The sequence below is a fragment of the Saimiri boliviensis genome, chromosome 15 (genome assembly GCF_048565385.1).
Source record: "Saimiri boliviensis isolate mSaiBol1 chromosome 15, mSaiBol1.pri, whole genome shotgun sequence".
Classification (NCBI taxonomy): domain Eukaryota; kingdom Metazoa; phylum Chordata; class Mammalia; order Primates; family Cebidae; genus Saimiri; species Saimiri boliviensis.
In genome coordinates this window covers 89,657,108-89,685,091 of record NC_133463.1, presented here as the reverse complement: position 1 = coordinate 89,685,091, position 27,984 = coordinate 89,657,108, and positions in this window count along the sequence as shown.

The following is a 27,984-nucleotide window of genomic DNA, read 5'->3' as shown; positions in this document are numbered from 1 at the left end:
AAGGGCCCCCCATGGCCTGCAGGATAAAGTAAAAAATCTTAGTAAGACGTTCAAAGCCCTTCAAAGTCTGACTCCAACCTCTCTCTCCAGCTGCAACACCTACCACTCCGTCTCAGCAGCCTTGCTTCCAGTCCCAAGAAAGCAGTATTGCTCCGCACAGATCTCTCCGGTGGCTCGGGGCTGCTGCGTGCACTGCCTAGAAGGCTCTCCCACCCCTTCCCTATCCTGCCTTGGGTAGATGATGAGTGAGCTGTGGCTCATCACGGAAATTCACTGCCAAAGTGACACCCCTTTGCGCTCTTGCCTGTCCGCGAGACAGTTTCGCTTTCTGCTCTGTGTTTCCACAAGGCTTTGTTCTTAGCTCCATTATCACATTGATCACACTGTACTCTAATTATTTGGGCACACTACTTTCTTCCAAACTAAGCTGTGAGCACCTCCAAGGCAGGGGCTCTGGCTGATTCAGCTCCATTTATCCTTCCTGTGCTGAGATGCAAATGTTCACAGGGAAGACTGTGGAATGGAAATGTGGGATCAGGAAAGAGACAAAGTTACAATTATGACAGAGGATGCTGATCGTTAATAAGGTGGCTCTGGAATGCTTGGAGGAATCTGGAATCTGTGGGGCCACTGGGAGAAGCTCCCAATGCCAGCCGAGACCATCAGCTCTCAGAACCCTCGAACCCCGAGACTGGCCCTGCCCGAGACGCAGGGTCTGAGCTTCCTGAGTTAGGAACTGTGACTCAAGTGGATGTGTTCCATCGTCCAGTCCCCATGATGTCTCTATCCGTTGGGTTGGGACTTAGCACATCCCTCATCCTGTTGCACGTTTTTTTTTTGGCCATGATATGTCAACGTTTGTGGTGAGTTTCGATCTTAGGGTTGGCTAAGATTCATCCAATAACTCAACAGCTTTTCCTGAACACACTTGCTAAGATCTGAACACTGAGACACACAAACCAGCCACTGCTTGCTCCTTGACCGAGAACACCCCAGGGCGAGGAACATGAATGCCCATCTCCCAGTGAAAGAGGAAGGCTGGGCAGACGGTGGGCACAGAGAGACCAGGACAAGTTCAGGGGTGTTAGGAAAAGACCACGTGGAAACTGCCATGGATCTAGGGCTCAGGACCCACCGTGGCCTGGACAGTGGGCCGTGTGCCACCCATAAAGCAGCTCCCGTCACCCAGGACGCTTTTTTCTTTGCAGACTTCCAGGCTCCTTTAAGGATGCGGTGATGCCCCGTCATCTATGGCTCTAACCAGACAGTAAGCCATTGATGTCGCCTCTTCTTTTAAGGAAATTCCAAAATGCACACTTGGATGAGGGTGGGGGCAACAAAGCAGCGGAGCCGGGTTCCAACCCGCTCGTTAAACAGCCCCCACCACCTCTGAGGCCCAATTCCCATCATTTTATAAGCCTCCTGCCTTAACGCCTTCACAGTGACAAACCTGGCTGCTAACGGTTGTGTAATTGGGGGGATAATGCAAACTCTGTTAAGAATTCGGGCTCTGGGTGTGCGACCAGTGGAAGGAGGTGAGGACCTGTCCCCCCACCCCCAGAGACTCTCATCTCTACTTGCACCTGTCAGGTTGGGTGAGGTTGGTCCCATTGCATACGTGTGCACATTTCAACGCTTCCAAAAGTGCTTCATGTGTAATTTTTCCAGGTCTGAGCCTCACAAAGTCTTTCAGGTGAGAAGGTCATGTGTTATTATTTCCACTGCATGAATAATGGAACTGAGGCTTTGGAAAGAGATGGGAACTTGGCCAGAAAGGAGGGGCCTGAGTGAGTTTCTCTCCTGCTGACAATTCTGTCACTGTCCTCTGCATCAAGCTGTGACCGGCAGGGAGACCTGGGCCTGGAGTCCAGACTCCCCTAGATGTGGGGCCCTGCACCTCCCGGAACTCGCTTACCTAACAAATCCTTCGGAGGCCAGGCCACACGTCGAGGGTGGAGACGCAGGTCCTGGGGTTGAGGGTGGAGACGCAGGTCCTGGGGTTCACGTCGAGGGTGGAGACACAGGTCCTGGGGTTGCGCTCTGCATTTCCAGCACACAGCTGAGAGAGCAGCAGGGGCTTCATGAGTCTCTGCAGATCAACAGTGCCCCAAGGAATGAAAGACTGAGATTTTTCCCAGTCCCAGAGCTCCCCTGGCCAGCCCATGGGCCTCCATTCCTCCGTCTGTACAATAGGGATGTTGGACTGGGACACCCAAGAGCATTCCTGCCACTTCAGAAAGTCATGAGTTCGCGTGCCAGCTCCTCCAGGAACTGTTGGGTAGCCTCAGGAAGGTTACCTAATATCCTGAGCCTCAGCTTCCCCCTCTCCAAGTGATGGAGAGCACGTAATTATCCCCCTTTGCAGCAGAGAGATTGCGATAACATGATACATGGTATAGAAATTGTTTAACACCGTGGCACGTGTATACCTATGTAACCAACCTGCAGATTCTGCACAGCTGCACCCCGAATTTAAAGTATAATATAAATAAATAAATAAAAAGAAAATGAACACTGAAAAAATAGTTTAAAAAATAAAAATAAAGAAATTAACACCATGCCTGATGCCCTGGAAGTGTTTGGCAATTTTCAACTCCTTTTAGCCTACAGCGACCGCACAGGAAGGCACGCCACACCCCGTCTTAGAGAAATCCTCAGCTCCAGGATCCAGCCTGTGCACTCCTGCTCACCAGCTCTGTGCTGGCGCTCTGGGGCACGTGGGGATAACCAACTCCCGGGCAACCACAGCCTCCGTAGGAGATAAGTCGCACCCGCAGGTAACCTCACCGCCCTCCCACCCGGCTCCCTCCACAGCACAACGGAACTGCCAAGACTGGAAGGCAGAAGATAGAGATGAAGGAGAGAGAGTGGGGAGGGAGATGTGAGGCCATCACCATTTCGCAGAAGAAGATGATTCAAGTAGAATGCAGTACTAATTTAAATCCCGAAATGACTGATATATTTTCCATGGTGTTTTATTAATCAGCCTCAGATGGAGCACAATTTGCAAATTTCATGTGGCAGCTATTAAACATTTTCTCCTACGTAAGTAAATGAAAGGGATTTACTAATTCCAGCAGACACTTCATGAATTGGTAATGGAAGCAAGCGCCCAAACACAGGCAGACATATTGAAGTCACTCAAAATGCAACGCTGCACTCAGGTCCCAGCTAAATTGATTGAATCCCTCGCACGCATCCCGAGCCCCCAGAGACTTGATAAATATTGATACAGCGGTGGAGGGCAGTGATGCTGGGAGATGAGTCCAGTTGGTGTTTATGGCTCCCCTCCTCTTGGAGGGGGCGTGGGGAGCTCTCCTCTTGGGCGGAAGACGTTGGTGTCCTCAGAGTCTTCTTTCTTTTTTGCCCTCTCATCACTTCCAGGCCAAACTTCTGCAGAAGTCCCATCGTTAGGGGTGTCTTCTTGTGCTCATAATTATGCGTCCCACCTCTCACCTCACAAAGAAGGTTTGCTGATGGTAATGCAGCCAGGTCCACGGGTGTGGATCATCATCCCCATGTGCAGAGGGAGGAATTGGAAGCCCGAGGAGGTCAAGTGCTTTGTCCGGGCCATCAGGCTAGGGCAGAAATGCAGGAGAGGCCTCCTGACCCTCTACAGAGGGCAAGGGGCCCAAGACACTGAATCAGACAGACCCACCCACACACCTGCAGAGACCCCCGTGAGTCTCAAACCTTTGGGATAATGGAGAGCACTTACCTCGTGTCCAGGAGGCCACACTGTATGACTGGCTGGCTGCTCGTACCCCGCTCTGGGCCTCCATTTACACAGCTATAAAATGAGACCCTTGGAATGAGCTCCATCCCAGCAGAAAGGTCTTAAACACATGCATTTTTCTCCCTAGAAGAAGACTGTTGGAAAGGATGAGCAGGTGTGCACGAGGCATGAATGGATGAAGCTGGGGGAGATGCTCATAGTTTTTCAGCAAGGGGAGTCACGCTGTCCTGGCAGAATCTTCCCAATGTCATGGAAGCCACACCGTGGGATGTGACATGGGTTGTCCATATTCTCTTTGGCTCCTTAGCCTTGATTGGTTTCAATTCAGTTGAATCCAAGTTTACCCTGCTCCTTCATTCCTTTTTCTTTTATCTTTTTTTTCTTTGAGACAGAGTTTCACTCTTGTTGCCCAGGGTGGAGGGCAATGGTGTGATCTTGGCTCACCACAACCTCTGCCTTCCTTTTTCAAGTGATTCTCCTGCCATAGCCTCCCGAGTCGCTGGGATTACAGGCATGCACCACCAAGCCCAGCTAATTTTGTATTTTCAGTAGAGATGGGTTTCACTGTGTTGGCCAAGCTGGTTCCAAACTCCCGACCTCAGGTGATCCACCTGCCTCGGCCTCCCAAAATGCTGTTCCTTCATTTCTCTAGCACTTGCCATGTGCTGGCTCCGAGGATGCCATGGCAAATGGGAGGTGCTGTTCTCCAGCGTCAACAAGTGGGGAAGCTGCGTCACAGACAACACAAGACCCAGCTTCCACCCATGGAGCTCCAGCTTGTGCCAGTTCTCATGATTCACATCACACTTCCCTGCCAAATTTAGCTGCTTTAAATATAATGCTTATACCCCACCTTTCCCTTCCTAAACAACTCCTGCAGAACCATCAACACTTCATTCGAGGGCTGCCTCCTCTGTAAAACCTGTGCCACCTCCTCCACTCCACTCCACTCCACTGATTTTCACCTCCAGCCCTCAACACACCTCCCAGGGTTTCCCTGGTGCATGGTGACAGGACGGAGCTTGGTCATCACCACTGAGCCCCCAGGCACAGAGCACTTCTTGGCCACAGTGAACGTTTGCTGACTGAATACTTTTTCTTATGCATTCTCACAAGAGAAGAGACTAAGAAAAGAAATCCATGCCCACCCAGCCCCTGGCACCTATAGTTACAGCAAACGTGAAACCTAGCCCAGCTCCTACCCAGATCAGCACAGATCCTGTTTACCTCTGTTCCTGTTATCTAACACACCAAGCAAGCCTCCTCTCAAAACATGGCAAAGCCCTGAAGAATACCATCTGCAGCAACAGTCGTTAGAACCAGACTCGGATATGACACAGACGTTAGAATTATCAGAAGAGGAATTTAAAATCACTGTAATTAATATGTTACACTTTCCAGTGGAAAAAGCTGACCACATGAAAAAGTGGATGAGCAACGTAAGCCAAGAGGTGGAAACTCTAAGAACCAATCAAGAGGAAACACTGAAGACTGAAAACATGGCCGCTGGGCACAGTGGCTCACACCTGTGATCCCAGCACTTTGGGAGGCTGAGGCGAGCGGATCACCTGAGGTCAGGAGTTCGAGACCAGCCCGGCCAACATGGTGAAATCCCAACTTTACTAAAAATACAAAAAGTTAGCCAGGCGTGGTGGTGGGCTCTTGTAATCCCAACTACTCAAGAGGTTGAGGCAGGAGAATCACTTGAACCCGGGAGGCGGAGGTTGCAGTGAGCTGAAATCATACCACTGCACTCCAGCCTGTGTGACAAGAGCAAGACTCTGTCTCAGAAGAAAAAAACAAAACAAAACATGAGAATGGGAACAGAGCATGCGCTTCACAGACGCAGAGACTGGGAGACTTGAGAATTAGTGAGAATAGCTCCATAGAATTCACAGAGAAAAAAGTGCAAAAAAAAAAAGAAAAAAGAAAAACAGTAAACCAAAACCAGAACAGAACACCCAAGAACTGTGGGACATGACCAGAAGATAGAGTGGGTGTAACACATGTACTTAGAATACCCAGGGGGGAAGGGGGAACACGGCAGACGAAATAGTCGAAGTGACAATGACGAAGAGATTTCGAAGGGAAATGGCAGACACAGAACTGCAGATCCAAGAATAACAGCAGGCAGGATGATGCCCACCCAGAACAGTCACAGGAGCTGGGGAGAGACCAGGGCAGCGTGGACTCCCAGCACCGGGCCAAGCTTTCCCTCATCTGCACAATCACCTCGTAGCCATAACTTGTAGACCACTGGGGTGGTCTCCTTGGAGCTGCTGAGCTCAGACTCCGTCCAGTGGGCCCAGTGACCAGGCACCCTGCTGGCAACACAGCCACTGAGCAATGGCTCCAAGGGTGTGCCGTCTGCTGGGATTCCTGGTGGGGCAAACAGACGCTCTGCTGGTTGGGAGTTTGGTCTGTGTGGCTCGGCTGGCTCATGCTGCAAAGAGAACCTTATTGTGCAGATTTGGGGCAGCTCATGAATCCCCAGGAAGGCCAAGACATAGGAGAAATTGAGGGAGCTGTGTGGCCAGACCCACTATGCAGGTCACTGCACCAGGTCAGTGCAGTGCAGGGGGACCCTACTGTCCCACCCCCGACCACACACTCCCCACGTGGCTCTGCAGACCCCCAGGCCCATCACGGTGTGGCCACACAGGGAAGAGGTTTCTCCTCCCCTGCCCCTGAGGCATCTGAGGTTCCATGCTCTGGTCCCATCATCCAGGTCAGAAGAGAAGGCAACTGGGATCTCATCAGCTTTGTTACTGGAAAGCAGTGTCTGCCAACCAGGCCAGTCAGTTGAGCAACTCCCCAGACCTGCGGAGGTGGCTCCGTGCTAGGCAGCCCACGATGGCGTCAGCCCCCCATGGTTCTAAGAAGAGAGGCAGGAGGTGTGTTCACGCCGCCTCCCCAGCTCCCCTTTAAACAGCTGTGGAGGTGGTGAAATGAATAACTCGCACAAAAGTGAAAAAAAAGTCTCAGATCCAAAGTTCGAAGTGAGGGATGGCACCGTCCCTTTTCCAGAACTGCTGGAGGAGAAGCATGCATTCTGCAGCAGCCCAAATAGGACACAGTCCTGCACATTCCTTCGTGGGTCCTCACGGCCGTCCTGGGAAGAAGGTTCCCACACACCCACATCTCACAGGCGAGGGTGCTGTGGGTCAGGGAGACGGATGTGGTGGCAGACTCTGCCCAGGCCGTGTGCTGGGGGCTGTGACTGGGTGTGTGTTCTGTTTGCATTGTCCCCTGCCTTGAGACACCAACTTTCTGGAGCCATTGGGCTGGGCTGGGCTGGGCAGGGTGGGGATGGCTGCCGAGATGGGGCCTCTGCTCCTCCCAGAGGCGGCTCTGTGTTTCATTAAACTTTGTTGGCTGTAGCATTTTGCAGTGAGAGAGCTCTCTGGCAAACAGCACCCAGACTCATGCATTATTTACCAGCTAATATCACAAGAGTGATGTACACAGACCAGCCACCCCTGCCTGCCCCCGCCCTAGAGGCACGGTGAGCCCTGCCAGCTCCATTGTTCTACACGCCTGGGTCAGCCACGCCACCTCTGGCACCACGGCCGCATTTACGCACGACTTCTGTGGCCAAAACGGGGAGTAACTTGGCAGAACAAAGGCTCGGCTCTTCCCAGCTCGTCCAGTTAAGATGAAGAATGGAGGGGAGCCCTGTTATTCGCTGAATTAAATCCCAGAGCTCTCCCTCTGCCCTTCAAAGCCTCTCTCCCTTGAGTCAAACCCCAAATTTGATTCCGTCTTCCGTGTCAACCACTCTTGGTTTCTGGGAAGGATAATCCGATTTGCACATCGCTCCGGCACATGCTCCGCTCACTCCTGCACCCTTCCTTTTATCTCATGGTTCCTCCTGCCATCTCCTTGCTCTTCCACCTATTAGCTCTAGCCGTCCTTAAATACCGCCCAAGCCCACTGGCACCCGCCCCTCATTCAGGAACCTCTTCCACAGGAGGAAGACTCGGAGGGGCTGCTGGGGCTCACCTGCTGTCAGTGAGGAGTGGTCAGGGCACCGGTGTGGGAGGTGCTGAAGAGGCCGCTCCAAGGGAGTGCAGAGTAGCTGTGGACAGAGGGGACGGGTACCTGGAGTAGCTGTGGACGGAGGGGACGGGTACCTGGAGTAGCTGTGGAAGGAGGGGACGGGTACCTGGGATGCCGGTCTGGGAGACAGGGTGTGTTCCACCATTTATGGAATAAGGGGCCTGTTGTGCATGAATATATTCGATATTGACAAGGTTAGGAGGCCTGCTGACATCTTACCGAGGGGCACTGTGGCTCATGGGAGTACCGTGAGAGGCATCTGGGTCAAGGATATGTGGGAAGGAACCATGTTTTTGTGGAATGCTTGGGGCCAGAAGGAAGGAGATATTCAAAATAGACCCTATAACGGGGGAAGAGAAGGCCAGGCAAATCACTGCCTCCTCCCCAGCATGCCGACGATGGGGGCATAAATAGCACACACACAGGAGTCTGGAAGAGTGGGAACATCCCAGATGACAAACTCTTGAAGTCATGGGAAGCCACTGTTCTCATTTTCAGGCTGGAGATAAGAATGGCTGCGTTGCTGACTTCAGGTGGAGCTGCTGTGGGCGTGCTCTCTGACAGAGGAGAGGACAACTCATCCTCCCAGCTTGGGAGGTTGGGTGGTGTCATTCGCAAAACTCGTTTCCACTGGCCTCCCTTCAAGACTCAGTCCCCTAGGACACGTGCGGTTGATCCTGTTTACAGGAATACGTTCTCTACCTGATGGCCGCAGGCACCACCGCCCCACAGACCTGGCCTTCTGGCTCTGTGTCCCTGTTGCTTTTCTAATGCTACTGAGGGCCAGCTTAACTCTCTACCTCCCTGCAGCCCCTCTACTCTCCCTGTGGGTTCATCACTGATCACCGTGGCTTGAAGCACCCCGTCCTTCATCCTCGGCAACCTTCTCTCCGATTCCATCACCCACCGGAGCTTCCCCTCCGTTGCCTGCCCTCTCCACTGGGACATTCCACAGCTCTGGCCTGGGCTCTACTCAGCCCCTTCAGCTCCCCACCGAGGGTCTGTCACTACTGCACCTTTCATGACCAACCACCTCTGCCTCCACGAACATTCAAGCTTCTGTGCCCATGCTGGCATTCGTCTGTGCTCTCATCTTTCTCCATGCAGACGCTACTCACAACAATTAAAATACTGTGCGTTGACTGGGCGCGGTGGCTCAAGCCTGTAATCCCAGCAGTTTGGGAGGCCAAGATGGTGGATCACCTGACGTCATGAGTTCAAGCCAGCCTGGCCAACATGGTGAAACCCCATTTCTATTAAAAATACAAAAAATAGTTGGGCATGGTGGTGCATGCCTGTAATCCCAGCTGCTCAGGAGGCTGAGGCAGGAGAATCGCTTGAACCTGGGAGGCGGAGGTTGCAGTGAGCCAAGACTGTACCACTGCACTTCAGACTGGGTAACAGAGCTAGACTCTGTCTCAAAAAAAATACATGCATCATGTTTTCTTCCAGGCTAACACGGCTGTAGGATTTCATGAGAAAGGTGCCACCTGGTTCCCAGCTGCCAGTCTCTAAAGCCTGCAATTCCCCATGACTCTGCCTTCTCCCACCCTGGAAAACCCCACTGAGTGTGTGAGACCCCCACCTGTCTCTGCCAGCACTGACTGGTTCCCTGCTCGGAGCTAATACTGGCTCTGGGAACAGGAATCTGAAGAAGACACAGTCCTTGTCCTGAAGCGGAGCTCCCAACAGCAGTGCTGGAGCGCAGGTGACTGGATTTCCTACTAGACTAACTCACCAGCTGGAGCTGGTCGGCGCTGGTTGAGAACCACATAGAATGTTGGCAGCATGCTGGACCATTTACGTCACGATGGGGTGTGTCCTGAGAGGTGTGGGGAGGTGCTGCCCTGCAGGGGCTTGGTTCCATTTGAAAGAGAAAAGCATAAACTTGAAAAGCCTGAATTCTGTGCTGCCTTTTCTACTTTCAGTTCCAGCTCCCTGGACAGGACTCTGCCAGGTCACACCTGCGTCTCCTCTGCAGTCTCCTGGTTGTCCTTCCCATGCTCAGTCTTTGGTACCCCATTGTGTCCTCAATCTGGCGTGTGGCAAACGACTCTAGGCAAGGCATCCAAAGCATTGCCATCTCAGCTCTGCCCAGGCCACAAGGGCTTGGATAAGTGGATTCCCAGCTCAAGCGTGTGCCCGCTGTGCCCTCCGTCTCTCCCTGCCTTCCTGGCCTCTTCCTTCTCTGCCCATCTGGAAGACCCCTGACTACCTGAATGGGGTGCTCACTGCCCACTCACAGGGCCTGGATTTTCCTGCCTCGACCCCTCCTTGTGCAGTTCTACTCACGGGGAAACCTATGCCTCCCTTGTTTTTGTTCCCAAAACGCTTTTGGTCTCTCAATAGCTACTCAACAAGGCTAAGGCGTTTTTATGCAGATGGCACCTTAAGTAACTTCTCAGAATACCCCAGATTTCCTGAGGTGTGATGATTTACATATTGTGACCCCCATCTTTTTACAGCATGTTTTGGATAGTGTCAGTGAAAACCATCACAGTAGTGATGATGGGGGTGATGATGGTGTTGATGACAGTCATGGTGATGGTGATGATGGCAGGGAATGACGGTGACGATGATGATGGTAATGGTGATAGTGGTGATGGTGATGGGGATGATGGTGATGATGGTGATGGGGATGATGGTGACGATGAAGGGGATGATGGTGATGATAGTGGTGATGATGGTGATGATAGTGGTGATGATGGTGATGATAGTGGTGATGATGAAGGGGATGATGGTGATGAAGGGGATGATGGTGATGATAGTGGTGATGATGGTGATGATAGTGGTGATGATGGTGATGATAGTGGTGATGAGGATGGGGATGATGATGGTGATGATGAAGGGGATGATGGTGATGATGATGACAATAATGATGGTGATGATGGTGATGATGATAGTGATGAAGGGGATATGGTGAAGATAGTGGTGATGAGGATGGGGATGATGGTGATGATGATGATGGTGCTGATGACAGTGATGATGGTAATTATGATGATGGTGATGATGAAGGGGATGATGGTGATGTTGATGATTATGGTGGTGATGAAGGGGATGATGGTGATGATGATGATGATGAAGGGGATGATGATGATGATAGTGGTGATGATGAAGTGGATGATGGTGATGATGATGGTGATGATGAAGAGGATGATGGTGATGATAGTGGTGATGATGGTGATGATAGAGGTGATGAGGATGGGGACGATGGTGATGATGATGATGATGGTGCTGATGACAGTGATGATGGTGATGATGGTGATGATGATGATGGTGATGAAGGGGATGATGGTGATGATAGTGGTGATGAGGATGGGGATGATGGTGATGATGATGATGGTGCTGATGACAGTGATGATGGTGACGATGACAGTGATGGTAATGATGATGATGGCAATGATGAAGGGGATGATGGTGATGAAGGGGATGATGATGATGGTGATGATGATGATGATGATGATGGTGATGAAGGGGATGATGGTGATGATGATGATGATGATGAAGGTGATGATGGCGATGACAAAGGGGATGATGGTGATGATAGTGCTGATGATGATGGCGGTGATAATACGAGGCAGCAGCTGTTGTGTCTGCAGTCCCAGCCCCTGCCCGCCCTTCTGGAAAGCCCATATGTTAACATTCTTCACAACCTCCTGAAGGAGTAAGAGCACATCAGGGGATTAATAGCCACAAATAAGCTAAATGCTCCTCCTCAATGACATCTAATTATCTCATTAAGAGAGGACAAGATGTAGCGTTGACTAATTGTAAACAGATTTTCCATTCTCTTCTCTCTTCCCCACACTTCCTCCCCAACACACACAAACACATACTGGAACACACTCCGCCTTCTTCCACTCTAGCCACAAGCAAATGACAACGGCTTGTTGGAAATTACCAAGCAGTTAAGGCAGTGCTCCTGGAATTAAGGGGAATGAGACAAAGGCCCAGCTGGAGGCTGCACAGAAGAGTCTCCAGGGGCTGTTCCACACATCTGGGTGCTCGAGGCAGGCTCCCTCCCTGCTTCCTGAGGCGGAAGACAGCACTAGGATTTCTCCAAGGTGAAGATGAGCATTTTGAGCGGCAATGTTGGAGACCTGGGGCCCCGATGGTACCCTCTGCAGGACGCCCATACTGTGGGTACTGAGTCCGTGCTCAGTGCAGTGATACAGAGTCCTCCCTAGAGGCCATCTGTCACTGTCCCTGGGACCCTCATGCTTCTTATGGCCCTGTGGAGGTCACCTACGGTGAGAGGGTCCCCTGGACTTGTAAGGGCTGTTTGCTGTGGGCAGCACCCTGCGGTGATGGTTTATGAAGAACAGTGTGACCTGGGGCTGCTGCGTTGACACAGAGGGGCCTGCCCACCTGCCGTGGCCTGGCCTCCTGTCCTCCCAACTCTCACTCCAGCCGTGGCAGAGGCTCCACGAGGGCCAGTTCCCCAGCACGTTGCCTGCACTGCTCTGAATGTCTCATGCCTTCTGTCCTGGCATTATGGGTCAACATGTGTGCTCCCCAAATTCATATCTGGACCTCCCAACCCCCAGTACCTCAGAATGTAACCTTATTTAAAAATAGAGTCTTTGAAGATGTAATTAATTAAAGATGAGGTCCTTAGGGTGGCCCTAATCCAATGTGACTGTGTCCTCATGAAAAGGGAGATTTGGTGACAGACATGCAGCGGGGGAGAGCCACATGAAGGTGGGGATGGCCCTCTGCAAGCCAAGGAGGCGGGCCTGGAATGGATCCTTCCTTTTGGGCCTCAGAAGGACCCGGCCTGCAATGCCTTGATGCTGACTTCCAGCTTCCAGAGCCAAGAGACTGCCCAGCGTGGGGCACTCTGTTTCAGCAACCCCGGGACCTCAGACACCTGCCAGGCTCGCAGGGATGCATGAGCAGGAGGAGTGGGGGCATGAACACACCACAGGGCCAGCCGTGCCCCCGGGGAACGAGAACCAGTGTGCACACGGCCCCCCACCCCTCGGTGGATGACTCTGAGGCGAGTTCGGCGGGCTCCTCCCAGGCCCCAGCTGGATGGAACCCGGCCGTTCACAGCGGCACCCAGCTCTGCAACACCCCTCCACTCGGCCCTCCTCATTTCCCTCCCCTGGCTCCTGGCCACCCACTCCTGCTCCTGAGAAGTTTGCTTCAAAAAACTGCATTCAAGCCATGGTCTCAGGCCCTGTTTTCCAGAGTGATACAGGCTGAGACGTGCAGTGCAGACCAACCGTCTCAGAAAAGGGAGCCCCGCCTTGTGATTTTCCCAGCTTGAGGAGGTGAGGGAGGGATCTTTGGTTGCAAGCTGCCATGGGGTTGCATGGCCCCAGGCACGCAGCTGTGTTTCTGCTGCTCGTGCTGGTCATGCCAAGTTCTCTTCTGTCCAGATAGCGGCGAGGCACTTTGGAAATACCAGTCAAGTGAGAACCAGGGGTGTGTATTCATATCACTTTGCAGTCACTCCCTAGGTGGGTCTCGCTGCAAAGGATACCAAAGAAATGCCCTCTGTTTCAGTCTGATGCCTCAGTGAGACCCTTTCGTGGGGCCCTTTCAGGGAATGGAAAGGAAGGAGAGGGGGTGCTGTGGTACGCTTTGGGGGTTACTTTGACTTCAAGGTGGGAGAAGGTTTCCTGCATTAAACTATGCAAACAAATTCAGTGTATTCCTATATGGCTGAAAATACATTGTTTTGACTCTTATATTTGCCAGATTGCAAGATACACCATTGATTGAATAACAGCTTGTTGAGGGCAAAAGAGAAGCACTCGGTTTAACACACATGCAATGCCTTTTCCGATGAGAGCCTGCATTCAACCTCATGTTGGAGTCCGTGCTTTTTTCACAGTCAGAATCTAGGGCATCTTCTCACATTCTTCTGGCCTGGTCAGTGGCAGTTGTTCACAGAATTAAGGAGGTTGCTTTTCATATGGACTTGACGTTTTTGGCACATTTAGACAGGATCCGTAATTTGATGAATGTGAAAGATTGCTAGGGTTTCTCCTGAACTTCACGTCTGGTTAAACTTAAGTCCCCTCTCCCCTCCACTGAAAAAGAAGTGCCACATAGAAACGCACCGTGACCCCCTGCAGCCACAGGCCTTGAGGGCAGAGCAGCTGCAGGCTGAGACTTCCTGCACTGTAGGTCTTTTGCAGCGTGACAGATGACCACAAACAGGGGAGCTTAGAGCAACATGGAGTTATTATCTCAGGTTACCATGGATCAGAGCTCTATGCAGAGGCGAGGCGGGTGCCCTGTCCGGGTCTCACAGGCTGCATCCTGCTGTCAGGCTGTCCTCCCATCTGGACTCCAGGTCTGCTTTCAGGCTCACTCGAGAGTGTTGGTGGAAGTCAGTTACCGAGGTTGTAGGACTGAGGTCCCCCAGGACACCTCCGAAGACAATTAGCAACCAGGGTCCCTCCTTCCCTCCATGCCGGCTGGGAAGGCTCCCTCTGTACACCACGGAGGAATCTTAAGTAACATTTTATAGTCATGGGAGTGGCTCCCACACCGTTTGCCACAGAACAGAACCTATCCATCATCCACACTCGGGGGAAAGGATTATACCGCACGGGTACACAGAGAGGGGAGAGAAACTTGGAGGCCATCCTGAAATTCTGCCAGCCACACTTCTCTTCTGCACTGCCAGGCCCTCCAGAGTGACCTGGCTTGGAGGGGCTGGTCTTGCACTGTTTCCTCTGCTGTTTGCACCCTGAGAATCCTCACTGTGGAGGGTCAGGCACAGTGGACCTACAGAGGGTGAGGGACCCATGCTGTCCTCCTTCCCACAGAGGGTGAGGGACCCAGGCCGCCCTCCTTCCCCTAGGACACACGTTACACATGGCCAGCCCTGGATCACGTGACAGCCATTGGCTAGCGTCCTCTAAAGGCGGGAGGTAGGGGTGGTTTCTGTAATTCTAAATGAAGATCTCAACCAAATGTCATGCAGTCGCTCCAGCCATCTTCTTCTACAACCAAATCCCCACCAGCGGCATGAGTATTGTGACCATAAACTTCTCTGACAAGGGCCTGAGACCTGATTCCCTCCCCTTCAGAGACACAATTCACCGTGACTGCACAGAACAACCTCCCTTTCTCCTGTTCATGCATGTGACCAAGTCAGGGAAGAGGAGGTGGTTCCATGCAGCCACAGTGGAAAGAGTGTGGAGATGTCTTACAAAGCTAGGCATGGTCTCACCTATTATCCGGCAATCATGCCATGGCTATTTACCCAACTGAGTTGAAAATGCATGTCCATACAAAAAAACTGCGTGTGAATGTTGGTAGCAGCTTTATTCACACTCACCCAAAACTGGAAGCGACAAAGATGCCCTTTTGTAGGTGAGGGGCCAAAGAAACTAACACTTCATGCGATGGAATACGATTTGCAATAAAAAGAATAGTTATCGAGCTGCACAAAGACATGGATACATCCCAAACGCGTAGCACTAAGCAAAATAAGTCCCTCAAAAGGAACTTCTTCGTTGAAACATTGCTTCCGGCGGGAGTGTGGCTTAACAAATAGGAAGCCCCTATTTGTATATTCTGGAATCGCACAGTTAAGTGAGTGGACGCTGATGGTGGGAGCCTTTTTCTCAGCGCTAGAGAGGAAGTTCACAGATAAGCAAGAGGAGGAGGCTGGACGGATCCACGTGGGCATGGGTTAGTGGAGGAGACATTGGTAGGAACTCAGGTCTAGTTTAATGCAAATCCAGATGGACACACATAGAGATATTTACATGTATCCATACGTGACTTCTTCGATGTGCAGCCATTTCCTTGCTCTGTCGGCTGAGAGGGCCTAGAAGCAATGACACCCCAGTAGCTGTGAGCACACCTAGCGCCCTGATCTTGGTTTCTGCCATCCTTCAACTCTAAAGGAGCCAGGGGTCCTGGGAGAAATGGCTGAGCCTCAGGCTGGGGCAGAAAATAGACTAGATGAGGCTGGAGCATCTCTTTGTGCCGGAAAGTAAGGAAGTGCCCCACAAATCCTGATGACAGGCTGTGTCCCTGCGACACAGAAGCCCACTGAAATCCCTGTGGCCAGAGCGGAACCATTTCAACAAACTGTAATAAATAATGTATTAGTGGATTATAACCCAGAGTACAAAATAAATATGCACGAGTCCACATCGATGTAAAGAAACTGTTGGATAAATGAGGAGTGATAGGTAAGGCTCCCATGCCCCCAAATTCTAAATAATTTACATAGATATGCGACCTCAAGGAAACGGACCATAACTCTCCACTCCTCAAGTGCTGGCTGTACATGGTGATTTCCTTCCAAGGAATATAAATGGGAATGGAGTGGGGCAGCTTATAGGCAGAAACAACACAGCAAACACAAGCTCATCCTGAGGACCAAAGCCAACATCAGTCGGCCATTCGTCATGCGGATAGCTCGCCCCTGCCATGGTCCCAATGTTTGTGCCCGCCCGCAATTCACATGTGCAGCCCTCACCCCCAAGGTGCTGGTTTAAGAGGTGGGGCCTTTGGAAGGTTGGAAGGTGATTCAGTCACTAGGGTGGAGGAGATCTTGTGAGTGGGACGAGGATGAGTGGCCTTGTAAAGGAGACCCCAGCAGGCCCCTCACCCCTCCACCCTGTGAGGACACAGCTGGACGGCACCATCTGAGAGAGTGTGTCCTCAGTCTTGACCTCCCGGCCTCCAGAGCTCTGAGGCATAACTGTCTGTGGTTTACGAGCCTCCCGGCCCATGGCATTTTGTCCCAGCAGCCCGAGCTAGGACTTGGTTGCCTGTGGTATGATGTGAGCGGAGGGCATCTGCCTCTGTGCTCTCCTCCCAAAACCCACTACCCCAAACAAGTTCCGATCCAAGGAGACTCTACAAAATACCCAATCAGTACCCCTCAAACTGTCAAGTTTCTCAAGACCGAGGAGAGTCTGAGACACTGCCAGAGCCACGGAGGCCTGAAAAGACATGGCTGCTGAATGTGTCGTGGCGTCCAGGTGAGATTCTGGAACACAAAGGGACATTAGGGCGAAAACGAGGGAAATGTTACTAAAGCAGAGACTTCAGTTCATACGAGGGTATCAGCATCAGTCCGTTCACCGCGACAGATACTCGATGCTCACGGCTGATGCAGACAATGGGATAGCCGAGTACAGGGTGTGTGGGGACTCAGCAACCTTCTCCCAGCTCCTCTGCATCCGATGGTTTTCTAAGCGTGAAGGTTTAGTGCACACACACGCACACACACACACACGTGTGTACACACCGCCCCAAGACAGAGACAGAGCTGTGTTCTGTACCAGGCTGGCGTTTCCCTGAGTTGGTAATGACCCAGCTCCCTCCGCACCCCGACCCCTGGGGAAATTCTGGGAGCAGCAAGCAGGCAGGACTACAGTGACACACACCTTCCCATGGCCCAGCAATCTTGCCCACAGGCCACACCTGAGAGAAGAGAGGCCTGGAGGAGACAGCAGTGTGAACTCATGTCTAGTTTAATGCAGTTGAATGCAGGTCCAGAAAAAACACACAGGCAGGGACGTTCCCAGGAGCTTCATTCTGCCCCCTCCCTCACTCCCCGCCAGCACCCTTGGGTCCAGGGGGCATTGCACCACAAGATGTCTACTTGCTCGTGTAAGGCAGGCCCCGAGGTGAGCCCACCCCACAACGAGCAGGCCCAGCACGTGCCAGCCACAGCCTGCCAGGTGGCTCAGTGTCAGCTGAATGAGAGGCACAGTGCCCAGGAACCTTCGGCTTGCCCCTGCTTGGCCTAGCTCCCCAGGGAAGCGGGCGCAGAGCATCTGGCCACAGCACCTCACTGGCCAGGGCACTGCCACCAATCCCTGCATGTCCCTTTCTCATGAGCAACGCTGACTCCGTTGCAGCCTTGGCCTGTGAGGACAGAGGGAGGCAGAGGTCGGAAGGAGGCCCCACCTGTATCCGTAAGGCGGTCTTTCTTGTCATTTTAAGAAAAATTCAAAGGAATATGGCTAACTGCTAACACCTGTGTGTTTGGATAGCTTTTTTCGATGTGCCCATTTATATTTTGTACTTTCTACGTGTTGAAAATGTTTCACTTTAAAAAAGATGATTCTAAAACAATGGTGATTGCTAAAGAGTGTAAGTTCCCTTCTCTGGGCTGCTACCTGTGATCCAGAATGGGTGGAACACAGACCCGGCACGGGAGCTCCCGGCAGGCAGCAGGGGCCGGGTGTGGAGAGGTGGGCCCGTGGGAAGGACGACGGCCAGAGGAGGAGGAGGTAGCCCTATTGAGAGGTCCAGCAGGGGCCCCCAGGCCCCACCATCCCAAATCCAGACCAAGTATAGACCAGGCCTGAGCCTGGAGCCAGAAAGAAGCAGAAATGGGACCAGGACCATTTGCCCAAACCTTTCCCGCCCACTTTATTTGCCAGGGCTTAGACTCCGTTCTTCTGCTGTTTGTCCATCTTTTTTTTCTTTTTTGAACCAGAGTTTTGCTCTTATCGCCCAGGTTGGAGTGCAATGATGCGATCTCAGCTCACTGCAATCTCCGCTTCCCAGGTTCAAGTGATTCTCCTGCCTCAGCCTCCCGAGTAGCTGGGATTACAGGCATGTGCCACCATGTCTGGCTAATGTTTGTATTTTTAGTAGAGACAGAATTCCTCCATGTTGGTCAGGCTGATCTTGAACTCCTGACCTCGGGTGATCCGCCTGCCTCAGCCTTCCAAAGTGCTGGGATTACAGGCGTGAGCCACCACACCTGGTTCCCTATTTTTAAAAGGAGTTTCTGTGATCGGATTATGGTGAGTGTCCTGGAGGAAATAAAGAGGCTGCTGTGGGGTGCCCAGGGGGAGCTCTACGAGGGCCTGAGTCTGAGTGGAGAACTAAAGAAGAGAAAGGCCCAGTAATCTGGGGAAAAAAAAATATTTTTTTCAGGCAGAGAACAAAATTACAAAAGTCCCTGAGTCAGAACAGGATTTGGTGAGCTCAAGCTTCACAGCCCAGCCCAGTGTGACTGCAGCATCATCAGGATAGGAGGCGCTGGGATAAAGAAGAAGGGGGTGTGGTCTGAGCCCTGACCCCACCCAGTCACAGACTGAGCCCTGGTCACACACTGAGTCCTCAACCCAGTCACAGACTGAGCCTTGGTCACACACTGAGTCCTCAACCCAGTCACAGACTGAGCCCTGTTCACACACTGAGTCCTGACTCCACCCAATCAAAGACTGAGCCCTGGTCTCACCCTGAGTCCTCAACCCAGTCACAGACTGAGCCCTGTTCACACACTGAGTCCTGACTCCACCCAGTCAGAGACTGAGCCCTGGTCACACACTGAGTCCTGACCCCACTCAGTCATAGACTGAGCCCTGGTCACACACTGAGTCCTGAACCCAGTCACAGACTGAGCCCTGACCCCACCCAGTCACAGACTGAGCCCTGGTCACACACTGAGTCCTGAACCCAGTCACAGACTGAGCCCTGTCCACACACTGAGTCCTGACTCCACCCAGTCATAGACTGAGCCCTGGTCACACACTGAGTCCTGAATCCAGTCACAGACTGAGCCCTGGTCACACACTGAGTCCTGAACCCACCCAGTCATAGGCTGAGCCCTGGTCACAGACTGAGTCCTCTACCCAGTCACAGACTGAGCCCTGGTCACACACTGAGTCCTGACCCCACCCAGTCATAGACTGAGCCCTGGTCACAGACTGAGTCCTCCACCCAGTCACAGACTGAGCCCTGGTCACACACTGAGTCCTGACCCCACCCAGTCATAGACTGAGCCCTGGTCACACATTGAGCCCTGACCCCACCCAGTCACAGACTGATCCTGGTCACATGCTGAGCCTTGACTCCAGTCACAAACTGAGCCTTGATCCTCATAACAATGCAGATTCTGATCCCTATTCATGGAGTAAGCCCTGGTTACAGATTTATTCTTCATCACTGATCATGGGTTGAACCCTGAATCCTGGTCACTACTGAATCTTTCTTATACCTGGCTACAAAATGCTGCTTTGGTGGGGGAGAGAATCAGAAAGATGACCGTAGCTGGCTCTGCAGTGGGAGATTCCACCCTTAGCCCCAAGCACTGGGCAGGGACACAGGCTGGCCTGTCCTGCACACAGCCGGGCTCCCCCTTAGCAGGCCCATAAGTCACAGAGGAGGGCCGGGCCACAGCACAAGGCAGCCCCTCTTGTGTGCCTCTGCAAAGCCACCATTTGGTCCATGATGCAATGCTAATTGCTCTCAGTGGTGCCTGGTGCTTTGTTAAAATTTTTTAATGTTGATTTTACTGAAAAACAGAAATAGCACACATATGCTCTGAGCATCCTCCACACTCACCGGCACCTTGGATGGGCCCCTTTACAGCCCCTCCTGAGAGTCCGCAGGCGCTGATGAAGAGGCAGCACTCAGAGGTATCTTGTTCTCCTGCCACACTCCTGGGAGGCGCCCCTCAAGAGCCAGGAGGCTTGGGGGCAGGGGGAAGTGGGGAGGCACAGGCCGGAGTGCTGCATGGAGCCCGGGGTGAGGACTTCCAGGCTGGCCACCTTCTTTCCCCCTTGGGGGTGATGGCTCAGGCGGGAGCTTCGCCTGAGCCTTGAGCCTCTCGTGTATCTATCTGGGAGCACAGGAACGGGAGGACGATGGCGATGGCCTGGTGGCTGCTGTCCATGCTGCCAATGGCATTTCAACGAGGCCAGGGGAGCAGGACTGATGGCCACACGTGTGCTGTGACGTGTGGGGTGACCCATCGTCTGCTCCGGGCACATGCCTGCTGTGGGCAGACCAGAGCAAGGCCTTCCAGGAAGGACCCAGAAAGCCAACAGGACACAGCACGGAGCCACCTCTCCCTCCTTCACTCTGGCCCTCGAGCCTGGACCTGCTGGGTTCCTTGTCATGCTCTGGGATCCTGGCTCACCCACTGCCCCCTCAGCCCTGGGGTTGACCCACACTCCCATGTCAGCTGTCTGTGCACCCCCACATTCAGGGGTCAGCCTCGAGTGGTGACTGGGCAGGGAGGAGTGGCCGGCAGGTCCTCTCTGGTGGGTGCCTGTTCCTGCCTCCCTCAGTTCTCCATCACACTCGCTGAAAGCATCACACAGAGGCAGAGGGCCCAAAGGAACCTGGGTTCCCACCTATCTCTGTCTCTCTCTTTCCCTCTCTCTGTCTTTATTTCCCTACATCTACCAATTTTCCTGCTTACCTATCATCTCTATCTATCTATCTGTCTATCAATCATCTATCTATCATCTTTCAATCTATCATCTGTCTGTCTATCATCTATCATCTATTTATCATCTGTCTATCTTCTATCCTTACCTATCGTCTAGCATGGATCTATTTACCTGTCCACTATGAATCTACTCTCTACCTACCTACCGACCTATATACTATTATATTTGTCATCTATCTGTCTATCCCCCTATCATATCTATCATATCATATCTATTATCTATCCTTCTTATTATAGCTGTCTATCATATATAATCTACCACATCATATCTATATATCTATCATATCATACCTATTAGTATCTATCCATCCATCTATCTTTCCTCTCACTCAGCCAGCGCCTCCCATGTGCCTGGATCTGTCCCCGGCAGGGAGACAGCAGCAGAGGGGAGAGGGCCGTGCCTGGCCTCACCCACTTTGCCTGTCTTGGGGAAAGACAGAGAAATGAGGGATAAAGGAGAGAATCCCAGCGAGGAGGAGTGCCATGGAGAAGACGCTTCAGCCTGCGGTGCTGTGTCATCCTCAGGGTTGGAGTGGCATCCCTGGGGGGTGTTGCATGAGCTGAAGGCTGCGGCGTGCCAGGCAGAGAGGACAGCAAAGGCAAGGGTGCTGGGACCCACGAGCAGGGAGGCAGGGAGGGAGGGAGGGAGGGGAGCACCCCACAGAGTGCCCGCAGAGCCTGGGAAGCATGTGAGGGGGTAGGCGACAGCCAGGTAAGATGTAACGTGGGACGTGGAGGGTCACCTGGTCTTGTAGGGACAGTGGGGCTGTGGGGACAGTAAGAGAGGCAGGTCTGACCTCCAGTGCCACCCCCACTGAGTTGTGTGCGGGGGACACCTGGCCGACCCCGCTCAGCCTTAGTGCACCCTCTTAGCTCTGGACACAGTGGGTAGGCTGATGTGCGACAGTGGCTGGGGCCCCCTGAGTCCGTGAGCCCTGTTCTGCCAAACCAGCCACAGTCCCATCACACATTGGCTGACCAGGCTCTGGCCTCGAGACCTCTGCTAGGTTTCCCCCAGCAGGAGCCTTGGAGGAGCCGTGAAAAGTGGTGGCCAGTGGCGGCCCCACCCTCAGCCCCTCCACACACTCTCTGACACGCTCAGAGCGCCTCTTCCCCAGGCTCTACCCATCCCTGGCTCTGGTCCTTCACCCCAAAGTCTCCCCCACACTCCCAGGCCATAGGACCAGAGGCTCAACATCTGCATAGCCAGGTGCCCACCTGTTCCTCCCCCACCCCCCAAAACCCTCCCTTCCCCTCTTCGCCTCTTGCCTGGACAGAGCACCAGCCTGCTGAGCGAGCCGCTCTGGGGTGAATCAGGCTGCCACTACGGGCAGTTAACTGTGGCCCAGCCCAGGTGCCATCCTGCGCCCAGCTCATGCTCAGAGGCCCCAAGTGGGTCCCTGTTTAGTAGAAGAGAATTCAAGAATAAAATAAAAAGTCTCCAACGTGCATTCAAAGCCCACTGCCAGCGCGTCCCATCCCTCCCCAGACTCCTCCCCACAAGTCCTTCCCTGCTTCCTGCTCTGTATTCAGAGTGCAACCCGCCTGGCTCCCTGCACCCAACCTGCCACCCAGACCCTCCAGCCGCAGTAAAGAGCCAGCGCCACAGCCTGCCCACCTCACTCCCATGCCCATCAGCTGCTCAGGGTAGGCTGCAGAGGCCCTGGGCCAAGTCTGCAGTCTGTCCCCCAGATCACCTTCAAGGACACACCCGGCTTCCACCCAGGCTGTCACATGGACCTCCCGACCTCCTGCCGCCCAAGCCCCCGGGGCTGCCCGGAGACAGGTGTCCAGCACACCTTTGGCCTTGTGGCCCTCACGCCCCCACCCTGGAGGCTGAATGGAGCCTCACTGCCCAGTCACTGAGCACAGCATGTGAGGACCTGCTCTCCAGCCCACTCCCCACGCCCTCCTCGCCTCCCTGTGCTCCTGCAAGTCCCCTGCCTTCCCACAAGAACCTCTTTCCCTTCCTTGGGTCATGGAATTCCTGCATACTCCTCAAGAGCCCTTTAAAATACTGCCTCCTGAGAAGCCCCCTGACGTGGCCACCCAGGTGACAGCATGCCCTGCTGCAGCTGCTCTCCACTGGGGGCCACAGCCAGCTCGCTCCCACCTCCGCTGAGGGGCAGGGAGGCAGAAGGAATCATCTCCCTCTCTCTGCCAGCCAACCACAGAGCCCAGGGATAATTAAATGATAGACTGAGCACTTGGGGTGAGGCTGAGGGGCGAGCCCATCTCTGCACGGAGGGGACACCAGCAGGGGGACCATGGGGCAGGAGCCACCAGTCCCCAGTGGCCAAGTGGGGTACCACCCATGGGCAAGTCCCAGCCTTTCCCAGGCCAAAGACAGTCTCACCCAGAACCTGATTTTACAGCATCCACAACGTGACCTTGAGAAAGCACAGACGTGTCAAATCCCCGTGCTCCCTCCTGTGAAACGGGAGCACAGCTGTCCAGCTCCAGCATCTGAAGCTGATCCTGAGGCCAGTCCTCATCACGGTACTAAGCCACGAGGCAAGCTCAAATGCCCACTGAGCCTTGGCCTGGTCAGGCCTCAGCCGCCCTCCTTCCGCACGTGTGATCGTATTTCAGTACCTGGCACAGGAATGCCACAGAAATCCTCAAACCTCCTGCTGACCTTCATTACCGACTCTGTGCCTCCATGTTTGCAGCCCTGCCTCCTGGCAGGGCACCAGCCAGCCTTCTGCTGTGGGCACCCCTCCTCCCACCTCCCACTCTGAAAGGCGCTAAGTCTGACAGGCCCTGACAGCTGAGCTGGGAAACCCAGCCTGCAAGGGTTGTAAATACACCGGGCTGCTCCCCTGCTGCCTGCCTGCGGGGCCTGCCTGCTGCCTTCTCCCCTCCTCCAGAGCCCATTTCCCGGGGCCAGATGCAGCCATAAAACATGAGCCCTCTGGGAGACCCTGGCAGCGATTCCCTTAACTGCTGGCTTCCTTGGCATCTCAGACCTGTCAGGGTGACCTGCACCATGACCCACCTGGTGGCCCTGGGGCAGGAGATTTCCTGCATGCTGGACCAGCTGAGCACGCCCAGGCTGGGGTTGTGGGGAAGAGGGCAGGACCACCTTTGAAATCCAGGATCCTGCAGCCTCAGCCCAGGGCGATTCTGCACGGAGCTGAGTTCGGGGCCAATGAATGAGCCTGCGAAGAGTAGCAGCCCAGGGGGAGATTGAAAGGCCCCATTTAATTGGAAACACCTGCTCTTCAATCTCAGCACAGGCCTCTGAGGGCATTAGAGAGCCCAGTGCCCAGAGTGCATCTTAAGCAGCCGCTCCCCTGGCTCCAGCTACCCACACTCTACTCAAAACCTGTCACCTGGCGGAGGGGGGAGTGGAGAGGGGAGGGCTGAGGGGTCTGATGCTCCCCTCCAGTCTCTGAAGGGCTCTTTTGTTCAAGAAAGGACAGCCTGCTCTTCAGAACAAGATGCGAGCAACGTGCAGGGAATCCATCCGCCTGGGCAGCACATTTCACATGTGGAAGGAGTCCCTGCCTCTGGAACTGCCTGGGCAGAAAGATGGGGGCTGTGGCCCCAATCCCCAGTGCCCTCGGAAGTGAGCTCAAGCTCCACTGAGGCACCAGTTTCTCCTTTGTCCTGTCCTGGATGGGAGGTAGGATGATGACCAAAGGCAGGTCCCTCTCTGATGCCCGAGTCAGCAAGCCGTGCCGCCCGCCAACGCCCCTGCCCAGGCCTGCAGGGTTAGGAGGGGTGTCTGAACCCTCCCCCTCTCTGCTGTCATTGCTCAGAGTGTGCACCCTTTGCCCTTCCCAGTGTGATGCCGAGAGGGCTGGCTGTGACCTTTTAGGTAGCACTGAGTGTGGCTGAGGACAGAGCCATTGCTTTGGTTGTGAGCTATGGGGCTGTTGCTTGCCCTACTGCACCACGACCCCATGTGACACCTGCCACTCATCATCATCTCCCTTGTGGACAGCACACGGCCAGTAGCGGAGGCCAGCATCATATGCTCCAGAATTCCCTGGGGCTGAGGCTGTCCACCCTGGAAACGACGGTCCTGCAGGCTAAACTCCTGACCCCAAAAGAGGTCCCAGCAAGCTGCCCAGCAGGCCCCGTCATGGCAAAAAGCCAACTTCTTTGTGGGGTAAACAGGCTGGCCAAATGGTTTCCATCACCCCTCCCATGCTGAGGGTCTCAGGACCAGGTGCCTACACCCCCAGGGCCACATAGTCCCTGAGCAAGCCACATGCCCCATCTGCACCTTACCTGGCCGTTTGATCTCATGATAGAAGGGACAGGAGAGAAGGGGAGGAGACAGAGGCCAGGGCAGACTCAAGGGTTTTGTTCGCTAGTGGGTGAAGGCCCAAGGGCAGGGGGCCCCACTTTTCTAGATACAAGTGGGAAGATGGGCAGGGCTCACCCAACCTGGAAAATCATCTGATGAAGACTCAGAGGCTGGGGGGATGTCTATTAGGGAAGCCAGGATGCCACACCCAAGGGACATGGTGGCCAGCAGGCTGGGCCCAAGCTGGCAGGGTTTGGACAGTGGGTATATCATGGCAGCACAGAGGTCCCAGCAAGGAGACGTATTCACACACCAGGTGCCACCAAGACCCCACAGAGTCACAGGCCAGGGCCGAGTTGGCAGAGGGAAGCTGTCTTAGTCTGTTGAGTGTTTTGCTATAACAAAATACCTAAGACTGTGTAATTGATACAGAAAAGAAGTTTATTTGGCTCATGATTCTAGAGGCTGTGAAGTCCAAGACCAGGCAACCCATCCTCAAGGGCATTGTGCTGCTTCCACTCAGGAGGGAAAGGGGAAGGGATGTGGTGTGCAAAAGCAGCAGACACAAGCAGGGTCTGACCCCATTCTGAGAGTGAGAGCCCAAGCCCCAGACAGCACCAACCCCTTCAGGAGAGACCCACCCCCACGACCCCATCACCTCTCACTAGGCCTCTCCTCCCAACATGGCCATGGGCAATTAAACTTCAGCCCGAGTCTCATGGGGCAAGCCACTTCCAAACCACAGCAGCGACTGGGGGCTGTGGGTCTCACGGGCAGCAAGGACGGAGTCCTGTCATCAGCATGAAGCTCAGGGCCACAGGGCAGGAAGGGGCCCTCTCACACCACCCAGTGTTTACCAGGGCCAGGAAGGGGGCTGGAACACAGTCCTTGACCTTGAGGAGTCCACAGGGCGTGCTTGAAGTCCTTGACTCCCTCCTGGGTGTGGCCTCGGGCAGAGGCTGAAGCTGGGAGAGGAGGGACCAAGGGGGCGGGAGGCCTGGCACACAGGCAAGCCAGGGCAGCTCACTCCCTGCCCCCCGCCCTCCTGAGACTCTCAGTGGAATGGCTCCGGGCTACAGCGGTGCCTCAGGATACAGAGATGCCCCCAGCAAGTGTCGCCTCTCTGTGAGCTCCAACCCAGGCTCCAGGGTGCACAGGTTCCTCAGCAAAACAGAACCATCTCCTGCTCTCTGCCTGTGCCACACCCGGGACACACTGACATTCTGAGCCCCGTGAGGCCCGTCGCTGGCATCTTGATCTTGATACCCCGGCACAGTTCCTGGCCCAGCACTGGTGTTGAATCAATGCAAAAGCATGAGTGAAAAGAGAGAGGTAGGTCCTGAGGCCAGGCCTGGAGGAGCAGCGCTGAGCCACGCCTGGAAGCCGGCCCCCTGAGGACACCCAGAGGCTCATCTCCCAAGCCCTGGCCCTAGGCACCGATGGCTGGATGGGAATTGTGGAGGAGCACTGTTCCCCAAGATGTCCCTCTGCCAAAAGCTTCCCGGAGGTGTTAGTTTGCCAGTCTAAAGGACTATCATTATGGGGACATGGGATTCAGTGCTGCAGGATGGGTCTCGGGGGCCGGTGGCCTGGGAGAGAGATACCAGGACCCTCAAAGGAATGTGCTGTGCACTCGCCTGGCACAGAGGCTTTTTCAGTCGCTAATTTTTCTGGGGGCCGTGTCTCCTCACACTTTACACTTGGTTTATTAACGCCTCTCTCTCCTCCCCAGATTCTAATCGCCCTCCAGAAGCAGCTGCTATTAGCTCCTCTCCTGAGCCTCCAAATCCCCGATGCTCAGCAAAATTCCCCTCTGATGGAAGCAGCTGTGCTCAGACGCCGCACGTCTGCCTCCAGAGCTCATCAAAGCCCCTCAAAGGGAAGATTAGCAGCAGCTCCCATCAGTGGGGGCATTGTCGCCATTCAGCGCCTGAGCCATGCTTGGCCACTCGGGGCCTCATGGAAGACACAGAATTAGAGAATACTGGACTCTTAAAAGCATAGACTCTCAGAAGCACAGGCTTTCAGAAGCATGGAATCATCCAATCTTCTCCCCAAATCAGCTTACGGTGTTAGAATTTTAAGGATGCATCCTTTCAGAAGCTTAGACTCTTAGAAGTCACCTCAAATTTTATTCTGATTAAGTTGAGGGTAAAATAAGTAAATCTAATCTTTGACATCGTCTTAGAAGCCAAGCATCTTAGCTTATTAAAAGCCCAGGATTTGAAACATCTGTGAGCTATAGAAACTATATCATCTGGGGCGGAGTCAGAGGGAGAGGAGCCTGCAGCCCAAGCCTCTTACTAGGTGCAGGAACCTTTTGGGCTGGGGGGTTCTGAACCCGCCCCCACCTCTCGCCGTGGAGCAGAGCTTACTGCTGGTGTGCTGGCCTTGGTGGTCCCAAAAGCAAGCCTCCCCCAGCTTTGGGGCCCAAGTCCAGGTGGTCCCAGTGTGCGTCAGGCACTCTCGCTCTGCTGGAGGTGAGGCTGTCAGACCCCACCAGGGCTCACACTCAGCCTTCTGAGCCGCCAGAAACAGGCTGCCCTCCACAAGGTCCCCAGAGACCCTACTCTGCCATTCAGATGTGTCTCAGCCTGGAATCGTTGGTTCCAAGAAAGCCCAAGACCACCCAGAAATCAGAAGGAGTCGTGGGGAGGGGATTCGGGGTCCCATTGGCCTCTACCATCCACAGCCCTGACACTGCCCACACCCCGCCCACCGTGGCCTGGGGACTCCATGGAGCACAGG